The sequence below is a fragment of the Triticum dicoccoides genome, chromosome 5B (genome assembly GCF_002162155.2).
Source record: "Triticum dicoccoides isolate Atlit2015 ecotype Zavitan chromosome 5B, WEW_v2.0, whole genome shotgun sequence".
In the NCBI taxonomy this organism is placed as follows: domain Eukaryota; kingdom Viridiplantae; phylum Streptophyta; class Magnoliopsida; order Poales; family Poaceae; genus Triticum; species Triticum dicoccoides.
In genome coordinates this window covers 494617140-494633529 of record NC_041389.1, presented here as the reverse complement: position 1 = coordinate 494633529, position 16390 = coordinate 494617140, and positions in this window count along the sequence as shown.

Genomic DNA, 16390 nt, shown 5'->3' with positions numbered 1-16390 from the left:
GGTGAACAAATTACTGTTGAGCAATTGATAGAATTGAGCATACTTATGAGGTTATCCAGGCAATGATCATGTATATAGACATCACATCCGTGACAAATAGACCGAAACGATTCTGCATCTACTACTATTACTCCACTCGTCGACCGCTATCCAACATGAATCTAGAGTATTAAGTTAAAAACAGAGTAACACCTTAAGCAAGATGACATTATGTAGAGGAATAAATTCATGCAATATGATAAATACCCCATCTTTTTATCCTCGATGGCAACAATACAATACGTGCCTTGCAACCCTTTCTGTCACTGGGTAAGGACACCGCAAGATTGAACCAAAGCTAAGCACTTCTCCCATTGCAAGAACTACCAATCTAGTTGGCCAAACCAAACAGATAATTCAAAGAGACTTGCAAAGATAACTCAATCATACATAAAAGAATCCAGAGAAGAATCAAATGTTTTCCATAGATAAGCTGGATCATAAACCCACAATTCATCGGTCTCAACAAACACACCGCAAAAAGAAGATTACATCGAATAGATCTCCACGAGAGAGGGGGAGAACATTGTATTGAGATCCAAAAAGAGAGAAGAAGCCATCTAGCTACTAACTATGGACCCGGAGGTCTGAAGTAAACTACTCACACTTCATCGGAGGGGCTATGGTGATGATGTAGAAGCCCTCCATGGTAGATGCCCCCTCCGGCGCAGCTCCGGAACAGGCCCCAAGATGGGATCTCGCGGATACAGAAAGTTGCAGCGGTGGAATTAGGTTTTTGGCTCCGTCCCCGATCTGTTGGGGTACGTAGGTATATATAGGAGGAAGGAGTATGTCGGTGGAGCGTCAGGGGGCCCACGAGGCAGGGGGGCACGCCCAGGGGGGAGGGCGCGCCCCCCACCCTCGTGACCGCCTCTGGCACTTCTTGGAGTAGGGTCCAAGTCTCCTGGATCACGTTCGGTGAGAAGATCACGTTTCTGAAGGTTCCATTCCGTTTGGACTCCGTTCGATATTCCGTTTCTTCGAAACACTGAAATAGGCAAAAAAATAGCAATTCTGGGCTGGGCCTCCGGTTAATAGGTTAGTCCCAAAAATAATATAAAAGCGGAAAATAAATCCCATTATAGTCCAAAACAATATATAAAGTAGCATGGAGCAATAAAAAATTATAGATACGTTGGAGACGTATCACTAAACACTTCTCCCATTGCAAGAACTACCAATCTAGTTGGCCAAACCAAACAGATAATTCGAAGGGACTTGCAAAAATAACTCAATCATACATAAAAGAATTCAGAGAAGAATCAAATATTGTTCATAGATAAGCTGGATCATAAACCCACAATTCATCGGTCTCAACAAACACACCATAAAAAGAAGATTACATCGAATAGATCTCCACAAGAGAGGGGGAGAACATTGTATTGAGATCGAAAAAGAGAGAAGAAGCCATCTAGCTAATAATTATGGACCCGAAGGTCTGAAGTAAACTAGTCACACTTCATTAGAGAGGCTATGGTGTTGATGTAGAAGCCCTCCGTGGTAGATGCCCTCTCCGGCAGAGCTCCGGAACAGGCCCCGAGATGGGATATCGCGGATACAGAAGGTTGCGGCGGTGGAATTAGGTTTTTGGCTCCGTATATAATCTGACAGGGGTACGTAGGTATATATAGGAGGAAGTAGTATGTCGGTGGAGCACCAGGGGGCCCATGAGGCAGGGGGGCGCGCCCTCCACCCTCGTGACCTCCTCTGGCACTTCTTGGAGTAGGGTCCAAGTCTCCTGGATCACGTTCGGTGAGGAAATAACGTTCCCGAAGGTTTTATTCCGTTTGGACTCCGTTTGATATTCTGTTTCTTCGAAATATTCTGTTTCTTCGGTGAGGAAATCACGTTCCCGGTGGGACACTCCTTTGCGTGGAAGGCAAGCTTGGCAATTCGGATATGTAGATCTCCTGCTCTGTAACCGACTCTGTGTAACCCTAGCCCCCTCCGGTGTCTATATAAGCCGGAGGGTTTAGTCCTAGGATAACAACAATCATAATCATAGGCTAGCTTCTAAGGTTTAGCCTCTACGATCTCGTGGAAGATCAACTCTTGTAATACTCACATCATCCAGATCAATCAAGCAGGAAGTAGGGTATTACCTCCAACGAGAGGGCCCGAACCTGGGTAAATATCGTGTCCCCCACCTCCTATTACCATTAGCCTTAGACGCATAGTTCGGGACCCCCTACCCGAGATCCGCCGTTTTTGACACCGACAGCAGGCATCCAGCATTCCCAGCGTTCCCTGGGAAGTGATTGAGCACCATCTTGTTGTCTGTCCTCATGCGCGGCCCGTCAAGCACAAGTTCAGGACGCAAGCTCTAGAGAGGCAGGAGTTCATCACGGAGGAGATCAGAAAGCTGGAGGCATCAGGCTTGGTAAGAGGGGTACTCCATCCGACGTGGTTGGCCAATCCGGTGGTAGTACGAAAGGAAAATGGGAAGTGGAGGCTGTGTATCAATTACACAGATATCGATAAGGCTTGTCCAAAAGACCCTTTCCCGTTGCCGTGCATCGACCAAATTGTTGACTCCACGGACAGGTGTGACCTGTTATCATTCCTCGACACCTACTCGGGATACCATCAGATTTTCATGATGGGAGAAGATGAAGAGAAGACGGTATCCATCACCCCACGTGGTACGTACTGCTTTTTACGGATGCCTTCGAGTTGAAGAGTGTCGCCTCGACCTTTGCAAGAGCAGTCCAAATTGGTTTTGATCCTCAGCTACATAGAAATATGGAAGCTTATATGGATGAAATAGTGGTCAAAACCAAGGACAAGGTAACACTTGTGCAAGATCTGGAAGAAACGTTTGCAAACCTGCACAAGATCAGCCTCAAGCTGAACCCTGAGAACTGCGTCTTCGGTGTCCCATCCGGCAAGCTTCTTGGGTTCTCTCATGGACTTATCACGTCAGATGTCCTTAGTGTCAGGACTTAGTCGCGAGTCCCACCATAGCGTGATCCGGCCTTCCATAAACCGCCCGTTGGGCCACCGGGTCTTCTCGCTCCTCTGACCCACCTGCCGGATTATCAATGAATCTTAAACCGCCAGGTCCAAGTGGATCGCCGGCGAATCGCCAAACTCTAATCGGGTCATACATCCGGCGGTTTATACCGCGAGGTATATCCCCAACATTAGCCCGAGTTAAATTTGGATTTATCCATGTTAAAATGATCCTGTAAAATAAACACAAGAACAAACTTGATAGGTTGTGCTCCGGGTTAAATATTTTTCTGAACCGACACTTGATCATCCTTAATTCCTTGTCATTTCTTCCTTCTGAAAAATCCGAGTCAATATACCAGCTTCATAATCAATTTGCTTGCAGAAGAAACTTTTGTAAATAAAGAATCCATTTGAATCAGCCTTCAATGCTCTGACTTTACAAAAATATTGGTCTTCAAATATTCAACTGATATTCAGCCGGTTTGAAAATGTAGAACTTGCCGGTTTATGATTACCACCATTGTCAGGTTATAAAAATTGATACTTCTGGGTCATGATTGTTGCCAATGCCAGTTCATGATTGTTGCCAACGCCGGTTCATGATTATTGATGATGCCGGGTTGCAGACACAAGGTCGTAATGATTGGTGACGCCGGGTCAATCTGGTTTGCTCAAAACAAATAATTTGAAAATAGTTCTTCAATAATAATATAATACCTGTAGCCCCCAAGTCTTGAGCAGAACAAAGTGATGGCTTAAGACTTGCTTTAATATCAATATTGCCACTTTTTGAAGAAATCCATGTTGTTCATCCCAGTCACTAGTAAAAACTGTATATTCCATGTATGTAGCCCCCAAGTGTCGGGTTGTCATGCTTGCAGCAACCTGGGACTTGAAATTGCCTTATGCTCATAAAAACTTCAACCAGTGTAGCCCCCAAGGGCCGGGTCATTATGCAATAATGAGGAGGGACTTTGTAGGTATAATCATGTAGATTTGAGCAATGATGTGTAGCCCCCAAGGGCTGGCTTAGTAAGATAATATTGAGCTGGACTTGATATATACTTCAATGAAAATAACATCATATGATGTAACCCCCCTCACAGGGCTTGAATCCACGTCCACAAGGTTAAGAGCCTTGTGCTTTACCAACTGAGCAATGGACCCTTTAATATAATGGATAAAAAAGCTTTGTACCTTGAATTGTTGACAGGAGCAATTGGTAGCCCCCAAGGGCCGTGTCGTGGATTTGTCATGGCAGATGTCCTTAGTGTCAGGACTTAGTCGCGAGGCCAACGCGTCTATGTGGTAGCTTGAAGGGGTTGATCGGGATGGAGAGACGCAACACAAGACAGGGATTTAGACAGCTTCGGGCCCCGGGAAACATCATCCGGTAAAAACCCTACATGCTGTTTGAGGCTAGGTCTCATTATCATCACGAGGGAGTCGCCGTAAACCGGCTCTCCTCTTTGTGTCTAGCCCTAAGATTGTTTCTTGCTTCTTACCTGTAGCTTCCCCCCCTTTGGGGAGCCCTGCCCCTCCTTATATATGTTGAAGGGGCGGGTTACATGTGGAGTCCTATTAGGATTAGGGCTAGTCTATCTCTAATACAAACCGGACACAAGTCCAGGTCTTAACTCCTTGTAAGACAAATATTCCTTATGCCTTTCCTCTTAAACCGGCCCACCATAGTATGAACCGGCCTTCATGAACCGCCTGTTGGGCCACCAGGTCTTGTCGCTCCTCGCACCCGCCTGCCGGATTACCAATGAGTCGTGAACTTCCAGGTCCAAACGGGTCGCCGGTGAACCGCCAAGTGTCAGCGGGGTCTCAAATAAACCGCCAAGTCCGGCCGGGTTAACTTCCGGCCGGTTTACACCGTGGGGTATATCCCCGACATTAGCCCCCAAGTTTAGCTTGGATTTATCCATGGTAAACTTATGCTGCAAAATAAACACCAGAACAAATTTGGCAGGTTGTGCTCCGGGTTAAGAATTCTTGTAAACCGGCACCTGATCATCCTTAAATCCTTGTCATTTCTTCCTTCTAAAAAATCCGAAGCAATAGACCAGTTTCATAACCATTTTGCTTGTAGAAAATATTTTGTAAATAAAGAATCCTCTTGAATCGGCCTTGAATGCTCTGACTTGGCAAAAATATTGGTCTTCAAATATTCAACTGATGTTCAGCCGGTCTGAAGATGGAAAACTTGCCGGTTTAATATTACCAAAATTGTCGGGTTATAAAAACTGATAATTCCGGGTCATGATTGTTGCCAACGCCAGTTCATGTTTATTCATGACGTCGGGTTGCAGACACAAGGTCGTAATGGTTGGTGACGCCGGGTCAATCCGGTTTGCTCAAAACAGAGAATTTGAAAATAGTTCTTCCATAATAATATAATACCTGTAGCCCCCAAGTCTTGAGTAGAACAAAGTGATGGCTTAAGACTTGTTTCAATATAAATACTGCCACTTAAGAAGAAATCCATGTTGTTCATCCCAGTCACTTAGTAAAAACTGAATACTCCATATTATGTAGCCCCCAAGTGCTGGGTCATTATGCAATAATAAGCAGGGACTTTGTAAGTATAATCATATAGATTTAAGCAATGATGTGTAGCCCCCAAGGGCCGACTCAGTAAGATAATATTGAGTTGGGACTTGATATATACTTTAATGAAAATAACATCATATGATGTAACCCCCATCATGGGACTTGAATCCACGTCCACAAGGATAAGAGCCTTGTGCTGTACCAATTGAGTAGTGGACCCTTCAATATAATGAATAAAAAGCTTTGTACCTTCAATTGTTGACAGGAGCAATTGGTAGCCCCCAAGGGTCGACTCATTATAATGTGATGAGTCGGGTCTTCAATAATATGAGCAAAAAATTACTTTGCATTAGCCCCCAAGTGTCATGGTGCCTGCTTGCAGCGACATGAGACTTGCATATTTGATGTAATCACAACTTTAAATAATGTAGCCCCGAAGTTCCGGGCCATAAGCCTGCAGCAACTCGGGACTATTCCTTCAATTGTAGAAAAAATCATATCTATTGATAATATGATAGTCATTGTGCTAAAGCGACTTCATAAACCTCAATAATACCGGTTATTAATAACCATGATAAAATCCAGCCATGTTGGCTATTCAAGATAATATAATCCGGTATGAAAACCTTATTCGTTCAGTATCATAATGAAAATTCAGCCAAGTTTGGCTATTTAAATAATATAACCCAATGATTTATAAGCGCATGATTCCAATGGTGCAATCCAAATATATACTGGCGACTTATAGTCCCAAGCCAGGCCGGTTTAATAAACACCGGATAATTTTTCATCATATACTGGCGACTTATCGTCTTAAAGCCAGGCCGGTTTAACAAACACCGAATAATTCATCATCATACTGGCGACACATAGTCGTAAGCCAGGCCGGTTTAATAAACGTCAGTGATTTATAATCAAGCTTTATTCAACTTGTTTCTGCATACAACAAGTTTAAAGTGTCCTGGCGGTTTACCGCCGGACGGGTCATAATGCCCAACATATAACCTGGGTTTATAACCAAGGTTGCACTTAAGAATAATCAAATATGAAATATATCATACCTGTGATATTGAATCACATTGCTGGTTTTACCAACTTTTTGTAGTAAGAGTGATAACTCCAATCTTGAGTAACGATAACTCCTTTCATACTGTGCCGGTTGATGATAAACTGTACCGGGTTGTGAGAAACACCGGTTTAACCATATATAATACTGGCGACTCGTAGTCAAACCAGACCGGGCTGATAGTCTCCGGATTATAACTTGATCCTATATTGACAACTTGTAATTGAAAGTCAAGCCGGGTTAATGAACGCCGGTTTACTTCATAATAAGATGGTAACATAAAATCAAAAAATCAAACCGGGCAAATAGTCTCCGGATTAAGAATTGACCGTGTTCCGTCAATTGACAGCCGAACCGGTCTGCGAATTTTGTCGATTTGAGAACGCAACAAAGAAGAAATATTTATTAAAGAAAATTTCAAGCAAAGGCAATGATAAAACCATTTGCAAAAAAGGAGGCTTTACTGAGCCGATCAGATGGTGTTACCATGGTCGGACACGACCAAGCTCCCAATAGGTGTAGCTATGGTTCAAGTCATCTAGGTCCCCAACTGAAACTGTGGCATTATGCCGATCAAGTGGCATGGCAATGGTTCGGGTTCGACCAAGCCCCCAAGTGACTCTGTGGCCTTAGGCCGATCAAGAGGCATGACTGGTTCAGACTTGACCATGTCCCCAAGTGATCTGGTGGCTTTCGCCTATCAAGAGGTGTTGCATTGGTTCGGACACGACCAAGCCCCCAAGTGACATAACATGGTGCTTTGAAAAGCTAACCCAGGAGGTAAACCGGAGGCCGCTTTAAGACAGAACCTCCGTGTAACCACGCATGATGTAAAAAAGAATAGAGACCCCGCTTTATGAAGAAGAAGCCCCCATGTGATCAATAATATGTTAGGCCAATAAGGCAGGATACCCATGTTTGAACCGCGCATCATGGCAGCAGGTCCTCTTCGGTAATTTTTAACTTTTTTGCAAGAGATAAATCCTTCTTGAACCGGGATCTTGAACCGGATATTGAGAGCTTCAAAGCTTTGTGGGAGACATCTTTCCCTTGACCCGGATTTTAAACCGGAATCTTCATTTTTAGCCGGAAATTTTCTGACGGTCTTTAAACTCGAACTTGCGAGAAGTTAATTCCTTTTTTGAACCGAACATTGTTAAACTGGATTTGGGCGCTTCAGAGCTTTGTGGGAGAACAGATTTCCCTTGAACCGGATTGTAAACCAGATATTTGAGAGCTTCAATGAGACTGACTTCCCTTGAGCCGGAATTTAAACCGGAATCCTTTCTGATGACCCGGATCTTCTTCATTGAGCCGGGATTTTATAACTGTCATATACTTTCTAAGCCAGAAATTTTCTAACGGCCTTCAAATAAGAGTAGCCTCCTGGACCGGGTTATCTTTCCCTCCATCGTCCTGGGGTTCTTAAATTTGCTGAAACTAGCAAGATTTGCTGAGTCATGTCATCGTAGCCCCCGAGTCTCAAGGTGACTCGAGGAGTTGGCTTGAAACTCTTCATATTTGACCATGATATAAACCGACATAACTTGTATATCATTGGTGTTGATAGGACGATGTAAATCCACAGAAGGTTGAGGTGACTGCGGCGGGTTATAAATGATCCCGTATGAGCCATGTCAGCAACTCGGCCAATGGTTCCTTCCAACTGGCGATTTGAAGTTAACCAAACTGTAGTGGCGGCGACTTGTGCGCCTGCCCATTGAGCCATCCAGTGCAAACGGCGGTTGATAGTATATGATAATTTGCCTCCTTTTTGTTGAAAGAAAACCGGGCTACCCAAGATGTGACTTGCTCATACTCAATAAACAGCTCATGCAGACAAGTGCGGCCCGGTATGTTGATGTAGACCAGGCCGCGAGAGACGGACGACAAAAATGACCGCAACATCAGAGGCAGCTCGGATAGATGAGTCAGCCGTGGCATTCTAAACTGGTGCGGACGGGGAAGATCGGCACCGGTGTCGTAAACCGGCACGGACGGGCGAGTTAATCGTGTCGTTTTGATGTAGTGAACAATTGTCCTGCATCAACAATATTGCAGACCAAGGCAAAGATAAACTGTTTTTTGACAAAAATAATATGTGCCAATAAAATATATTTAAAATGGATATCACCTGATGTGCGAGGCCAGAAATAATCCGCCATGAAGTTGATGATCACTAGGTTAAGTTGAAATCACTCACGAGTGAGTCGGCCGTGGGAGCAGACAGATGAGCCGGGCGCGGCGTTGTAAGACGGTGCGGACGGGCAAGTCGGCCGGCGCATTGATGTAAACCGTACGGCGATACGCGTGTCCGTGAAGCTACGCGGCACAGCCGAACGTGCCTCCGTGGTGTAATACCACCCCTTTTTCTTTTAACAGCCGTCCTGCATAAAAATATTACAAGCCAGAGTAATTGTTGTCGGATGAATTAACATGTACTTATAAGATACATAGGAAAGATAACACCTGATTTTTTTTGCCGGATGAATACGGATGCTGGCGCTTGGTAATGCACAGTGCCGCTTTTGTTTTTAACAAAAGAATTGATTGGTTCTCTTGTCCTCAAGTGCCTGAGGTCTCCATGTGACCTTCTTCTCCCTTTTCTTTTTAAACAAGTCCAAAGCGATGCACGCACGGCCCTCGAACAAAGCTTCTCTTTGTTAAGCAGCAGAGGCGAACCATGACAGCAAACCGCGATTCTCCACGAGGCCATAGCAGCTGCGACGACCCGCCGCAGGACCGCAACAGAAAATGGTGCCAGGCCTGCTGGTCAACAGGTCAGCTCATCACGGGGGCAGGTGGCTCGGAGGCGCACCGGCGTCGGTGGAGCCTAGTGGTGTAGGCGGGGCGGCGAAGCCTGCAGAGTCCGAGTCGATCCCCCTATCCCTGTGCTTGTTCTGGTCGTTGTTGGTTCGACCACCCCTGATCCATGTCTGCCAGGTCCTGGGCCCGTGGCCCCTCTTTTTTTTGGCATGAATAATTCGACGGATCACGCATATACTCCGACTGTTACGCGTGCAGCCGATGCATAGTTTTTCCATAACCTTCCTTGGACGACAGGATAACTGGAGCGATAGGAAACCACCAGCGGTGGTTAGCCGCTCATGCCAGGCAATAGCATGGCTGGACCGTTGCAAAAAACCCATTAGACTTTGATTTTAATCCATCTTGGGTCTGCGTGTGAGCTAGCTATTAAATCCTTCCTTGAACTTCATACGAGTACAATGGTTGTACTATTTGATGTCTGTTGACATGCAGGAGCTAGAGAATCCATAAAACTTTGTGTTGATCAGCACTTGGACCTTTGATTCCTGTCCGTGTGCAGGGTCGATCCGGAAATTTCGGGGCTGAAGCAACTGTCTCGGTCGCCGCTGTACCACCAGGTAATGCTGGTGACGCGTGTTTAGCTGTCTTTGATCACCTCAGACTTGGATAGCTGTATGTAGAGCAGCCAAAGCAACCCAGCGGATCGAACACTGCGGCTTAGATTTGATACAGCGTAGTACAAGTTCAAACCGGACTCGGTGTACTGCTGCAGTATGATCGTCGCAGCGGAAAACCCAATCGGTCTCAGAGACCCGTGGCGGTGCTCGACGGAATAGCAAAGACGCCGCAGCCTTGAGTGACTTCTACGCGTAGTAGATTCGATTCTTCTTTATCCGGCGAGTTGCAGATCCCTAGAAAAGTGCCCTCCAAGAACTTTTAACACCATCGTGCGCAGGCCCCACAGTGGGCGCCAACTGTCATGGATTTGTCACGGCAGATGTCCTTAGTGTCAGGACTTAGTCGCGAGGCCAATGCGTCTATGTGGTAGCTTGAAGGGGTTGATCGGGATCGAGAGATGCAACACAAGATAGGGATTTAGACAGCTTCGGGCCCCAGGAAACATCATCCGGTAAAAACCCTACATGCTATTTGAGGCTAGGTCTCATTATCATCACGAGGGAGTCGCCGTAAACCGACTCTCCTCTTTGTGTCTAGCCCTAAGATTGTTTCTTGCTTCTTACCTGTAGCTTCCCCCCCTTTGGGGAGCCCTGCCCCTCCTTATATATGTTGAAGGGGCGGGTTACATGTGGAGTCCTATTAGGATTAGGACTAGTCTATCTCTAATACAAACCGGACACAAGTCCAGGTCTTAACTCCTTGTAAGACAAATATTCCTTATGCCTTTCCTCTTAAACCAGCCCACCATAGTATGAACCGGCCTTCATGAACCGCCTGTTGGGCCACCAGGTCTTGTCGCTCCTCGACCCCGCCTGCCGGATTACCAATGAGTTGTGAACCGCCAGGTCCAAACGGGTCGCCGGTGAACCGCCAAGTGTCAGCGGGGTCTCGAATAAACCGCCAAGTCCGGTCGGGTTAACTTCTGGCCGGTTTACACCGCGGGGTATATCCCCGACAGGCCGTCTCATTACAATGTGATGAGTCGGGTCTTCAATAAGATGAGCAAAGAATGACTTTGCATTAGCCCCCAAGTGTCATGGTGCATGCTTGCAGCGACATGAGACTTGCATATTTGATGTAATCTCAACTTAAATAATGTAGCCTCCAAGTGCCGGGTTGTAAGCCTGCAGCAACTCGGGACTATTCCTTCAATTGTAGAATAAATCATATCCATTGATAATATGATAGCCATTACGCTAAAGCAACTTTGAAAACCTTAATCATAATACTGGTTATTGATAACCATAATAAAATTCAGCCATGTTGGCTATTTGAAGATTTGAATAATATAATCCAATAATTTATGAGCGCATGATTCCAATGGCGCAATCCAAATATATACTGGCGACTTATAGTCCAAAGCCAGGTCGGGTTAACAAATGCCGGTAATTTATAATTATGCTTTATTCAACCTGTTTCTGCATACAACAAGTTTGAAGTGTCCTAGCGGTTTACCGCCGGACGGGTCATAATGTCCAACATATAACCCGAGTTTATAACCAAGGCTGCACTTAAGAATAATCAAATATGAAATATATCATACCTGTGACATTGAATCACATCGTTGGTTTACCAACTTTTTGTAGTAAGGGTGATAACCCAAATCTTGAGTATGATAGCTCCCCTCATATTTTGCCGGTTTGTAAGAAAACTCCGGTTTACAATTGAGTTTGTACTAACAACTGATAGTTGAAAGATTGTGCCAGGTTAAGAAACACCGGGTTAATTTGATGACTGATAGTCATGCCAGGTCGAGCGACGCCGGTTCAACATAAAATTTATCAAAAGAGAAAAATCTTGACAAAGGCAAATAAAACCGTGTAGTCGAGGCTTTTCAAGGGCTGCCAGTCCCAAATTCGAGGCTTTTCATGGGCTGCCAGGCCGCTGAGTTAAACCATTTTACAAAGCCTTTTAAGATGGGCCTCCAACTAACCAATCATCATTTTAACTTTGACAAGTTCAGGGTCTCTATGAGAGTAACTTATCGAACGCTTGGCGGGTCATGCCAGGATTACCTGGATAGGAGTGGCTTACTTGATGAAGGCAGGTTAACCCGGGGGTTTAGGTGAATACACTAGGCTTCCAAGCCGTGGGTCGATACCCGATTACAAGGGTCCTTTCAAACTCTTTGTTACCTTACACAAAGAGCCCCCAAGTAACTTTGTGAGCTTTGCTCAATGGGTGCCTATGTTTGAGCTGTGCATAGCAACAAGACTCTCTTTGGCCCCTTGGGTGTGAAGCTCCCAAGCTTTGTTGTGGCGTGATAGACGGATTAATGAACACAACTCCGCTTTGTCAGCTGAAGCCCCCATGTGATATATTTCTGAGCTGTGCTCGCCGGGTGCCTATGTTTGAGTTGCGCTGTGCAACAAACTCTCTTTGGCCCCTTACAATAATATTGGCTTGATAGCTGTATCAAGAGGGTAGTAACGCTATGTTCTCTTTGGTGAATACACCTATGTTTGAATAGGAAGCCCCCAAGTGATCAATACTATGATAAATCAATAAGGAAGGGTACCCATGTTTGAACCGCGCATCATGGCAGCAGGTCCTCTACGGCAACTTTTAACTTTTTTACGAGAGATAAACTCTTCTTGACCGGGGATTTTGAATCGGATATTGAGAGCTTCAGTGGGAGACAGATTTCCCTTGAACCGGATTGTAAACCGGATATTTGAGAGCTTCAATGATACTGACTTCCTTTGAGCCAAATTTTAAACGGATATTTGAGAGCTTCAATGCTTTATAAGAGAGAGATGTCTCTTGAACCGTATTTTGAACCGGAACCCTTTCTGTTGACCCGGAACTTCTTCATTGAGCCGGGATTTTGTAACTATCATACACTTTCTAAACCAGAAATTTTCTGACGGCCTTTAAATTTTCATGAATATAACAGTAGCCTTCGGGACCGGGTTATTCTTCCCTCCATTGTCCTGGGGTTCTTAAATTTGCTAAAACTAGCAATATTTGCTGAGTCATGTCATTGTAGCCCCCGAGTCTCAAAGGTGACTCGAGGAGTTGGCTTGAAACTCTCATATTTGACCGTGATATAAACCGGCATAACTTGTATGTCATTGGTGTTCATAGCACGATGTGAATCTACAGAAGGTTGAGGTGACTGCGGCGGGTTATAAATGATCCCGTATGAGCCGTGTCAGCAACTCGGCCAATGGTTCCTTCCAACTGGTGATTTGACATTAACCAAACTGTAGTGGCGGCGACTTGTGCGACTGCCCATTGATCCATCCAGTGCAGACAACGGTTGATGATAATTTGCCTCCAATATGAAAGAAACCGGGCTACCCAAGCTGTGACTTGCTTTATACTCAATAAACAGCTCATGCAAACAGGTGCGGCCTGGTGTGTTGATGTAGACTAGGCCGCAATAGATGGATGGTAGAGAAGCCCACAATATTAGAGGTGGCTTGGATAGATGAACCGGCTGCGGCATTGTAAACCGGTGCGGATGGGTGAGTCAATCGTATGTACATGTAGACCAGACTGCCGAGGCCGTGGCTTGCACATATATTCATAGATCATTATGGCGGGTCCGATGTATGATATCCTTTATGTGACCACCGCTCTTGCAATGCACATTTGCCCTGATATGTTAGGCCAGTTAATATCCATCGGGGGTTGATGATCACCATGGTGAAGCTGAAATCGATCATGGCCGAGTGAGCCATGGCAGTAAGGCAGATGAACCGACCACGGCAATGTAAACCGATACGGATGAGTAAGTTGTCCTCCGTGTTGTAAACTGGTGCAGACGGGCGAACCGGCCGCAAGAGCGGACGGGCGAGTCGTCCGTGGCATTGTAAACCGGTGCAGATGGGCGACTCGGCCACAGGCGCAGACAGATGTAAACCGAACATCGGGGGCGATGACTTGCGCGCGTATCCGTCGAGAAACACGGCCCGAATGCACTAGTGCAAAAATAGTATTGGCGGACACCCCTTTACGGCACCTTTGTAATGAATAATGGTCCTGCGAAAATTTACCACAGACCAAAGTAATTGTTCTTTGATGAAAACAATATGTTATAATAAAATAAACTTGGATGGATATCACTTGATATGTTAGGCCGGAAATTATCCGCCCCGGAGTTGATAACCACCATGGTGACGCTGAAATCAATCACGGCGGAGTGGACAGATGAGTCGGCCGAGGCGCTGTAAACCGGTAAGGATGAGTAAGTTGTCCTTAGTGTTGTAAACCGGCGCGGACGTGTGAACCGGTGGCTAGGGCAGACTGACGAGTCGTCCATGGTGTTGTAAGGTGGTGCGGACAGGCGAGTCTACCGGCGCGTTGATGTAAACCGGACCGCGATACGCGTGTCCGTGAATGGCATAAAAATTGTCTTGTGTAAAAATATTACAGGACAGAGCAATTGTTGTCGGATGAATTAACAAACTTATAAAATACATAAGAAAAATAACACCTAGTATTGTTTGCGGGATGAACTCGGATGTTGGCGCTAGATATTGCATAGTAGCCTCAGCATTGTAAATCGGTACGGACGTAAAAGACGGCCACGGTGCTTTAAACTGGCACGGTCGCGACAGATGGCCATAGAGGCAGGGGAAATTGATTGTCTCGGGCTCTCAGCGACTTGACGGATTAACTCGTTTGCTGGCGCCCCTCAAGTCCAGCAGCGGAAATAGCCGGATCAGACAACAATATTGGAGTCGTGCGCGTAGGAAACTCCAGTCGGTCTGGGCTGCAACAGAAATCGATCCATCCTTGGATTGATGGATGGCCAGACTCGTGCCGCGGCGCACACGGAACCGGACAACAGAGCCATCAAATCCTGTCGGTTTCGGCGGTTTGAACTTTGCACCGATCTGGTCTGACATGTACCAGTAGTAGTAGTAATTCAGGTCCTGGGTGCTTGTCCGCAAATGGTAAAATGTGGCTATGTTTCCTTGACTTGCAACCCGCAATGCAGCGAATTTTCACCTCAGATCAGTCTTCACATGACAAACTTGACGCTGATGTGTTTTTTTATCTTCCTTTGGCGGGCCATGACCCACTCTGTCTTTGTAGAAACTCTGCTAGTAATTTAAGGAGGATCGCTCTATTCATGTCGGAGACCGGCGGGTCAACCTGGACATCAAACGCCACCCACGGTGGACTCTGAAAAAATCTTCTTGTCCTATTCCCTAGTATTTGCATATCGCAGCCGGTCACCGAATAAAATAGCAGCCGGTCCCGCTTGATGCAAAGGGTTTCACGTGAGTAATAATCCTTAGAACCGGTCAAACCAGAGGTACTCCTGCATGGGTAATCTTTGCATGAATACTAACACTAGCAATTTGCTTCGATCCTTGTGCAGTTTTCATCATCTGGTCACGCCATGGATGGAAGGACAGGGATGCAGCCTCTTGCGTGCATGTTGGGTCACCTAGATCCTCGTGCATGGATGTCGTTGTTGTACTTTTTACTTTTCTTTCTCAATCTGAATCGGACCCAAACCGATCTGATTTCTGTTCTCCATTGCCGCTTGTACCGGCCATGTGCGTTTTTTTTCTTTAGACGATCCCGTTAGCTGCCGCAGAGGAGAAAATTGAACCGACAGGAGCTGCCGTGTGCGAGCGCGGTCACATAATTTTCTTTTGTCCTTGATTTTGAGATGAGGATTGATTTGATCTCTGATGACTGCACACGTAGCCGATGTAAATTCTTCTCGCCGTCTTTTCTTCATCTGGTCGACCGTGAGACTCTTGATCCTTAGAAAATGATCCCTTCAAGAACTCATCACCACCATGCGCGGGCCCCACGGTGGGCGCCAACTATCGCAGATTTATCACGTCCGATGTCCTTGGTGTCAGGACTTAGTCGCGAGGCCAACGCATCTATGTGGTAGCTTGAGAGGGGTTGAATGGGACGAGAGACGCAAGGCGGATCAATACACAAGACAAGGGTTTAGACAGCTTCGAGACCCCGGAAACATCATCCGGTAACAACCCTACATGCTGTTTGAGGCTAGATCTCATTATCATCACGAGGGAGTCACCGTGAACAGGCTCTCCTCTAGTTGTGTCTAGCCCTAGAGATTGTTTCTTCTTTCTTGTCCCTCTTTGGGGAGCCCTGCCCCTCCTTATATAAGTTGAAGGGGCGGGTTACATGACTAGTCCTAGTAGGATTAGGATTACTCTATTACAAGTGGATTCTTAGTCTTGCTTCCTTTGTAGGAGAATAGTCATTACGCTTTTCTCATAAACCGGCCCACGTGATCCGGCCTTCCATAAACCGCCCGTTGGGCCACCGGGTCTTGTCGCTCCTCTGACCCGCCTGCCGGATTATCAACGAATCTTAAACCGCCAG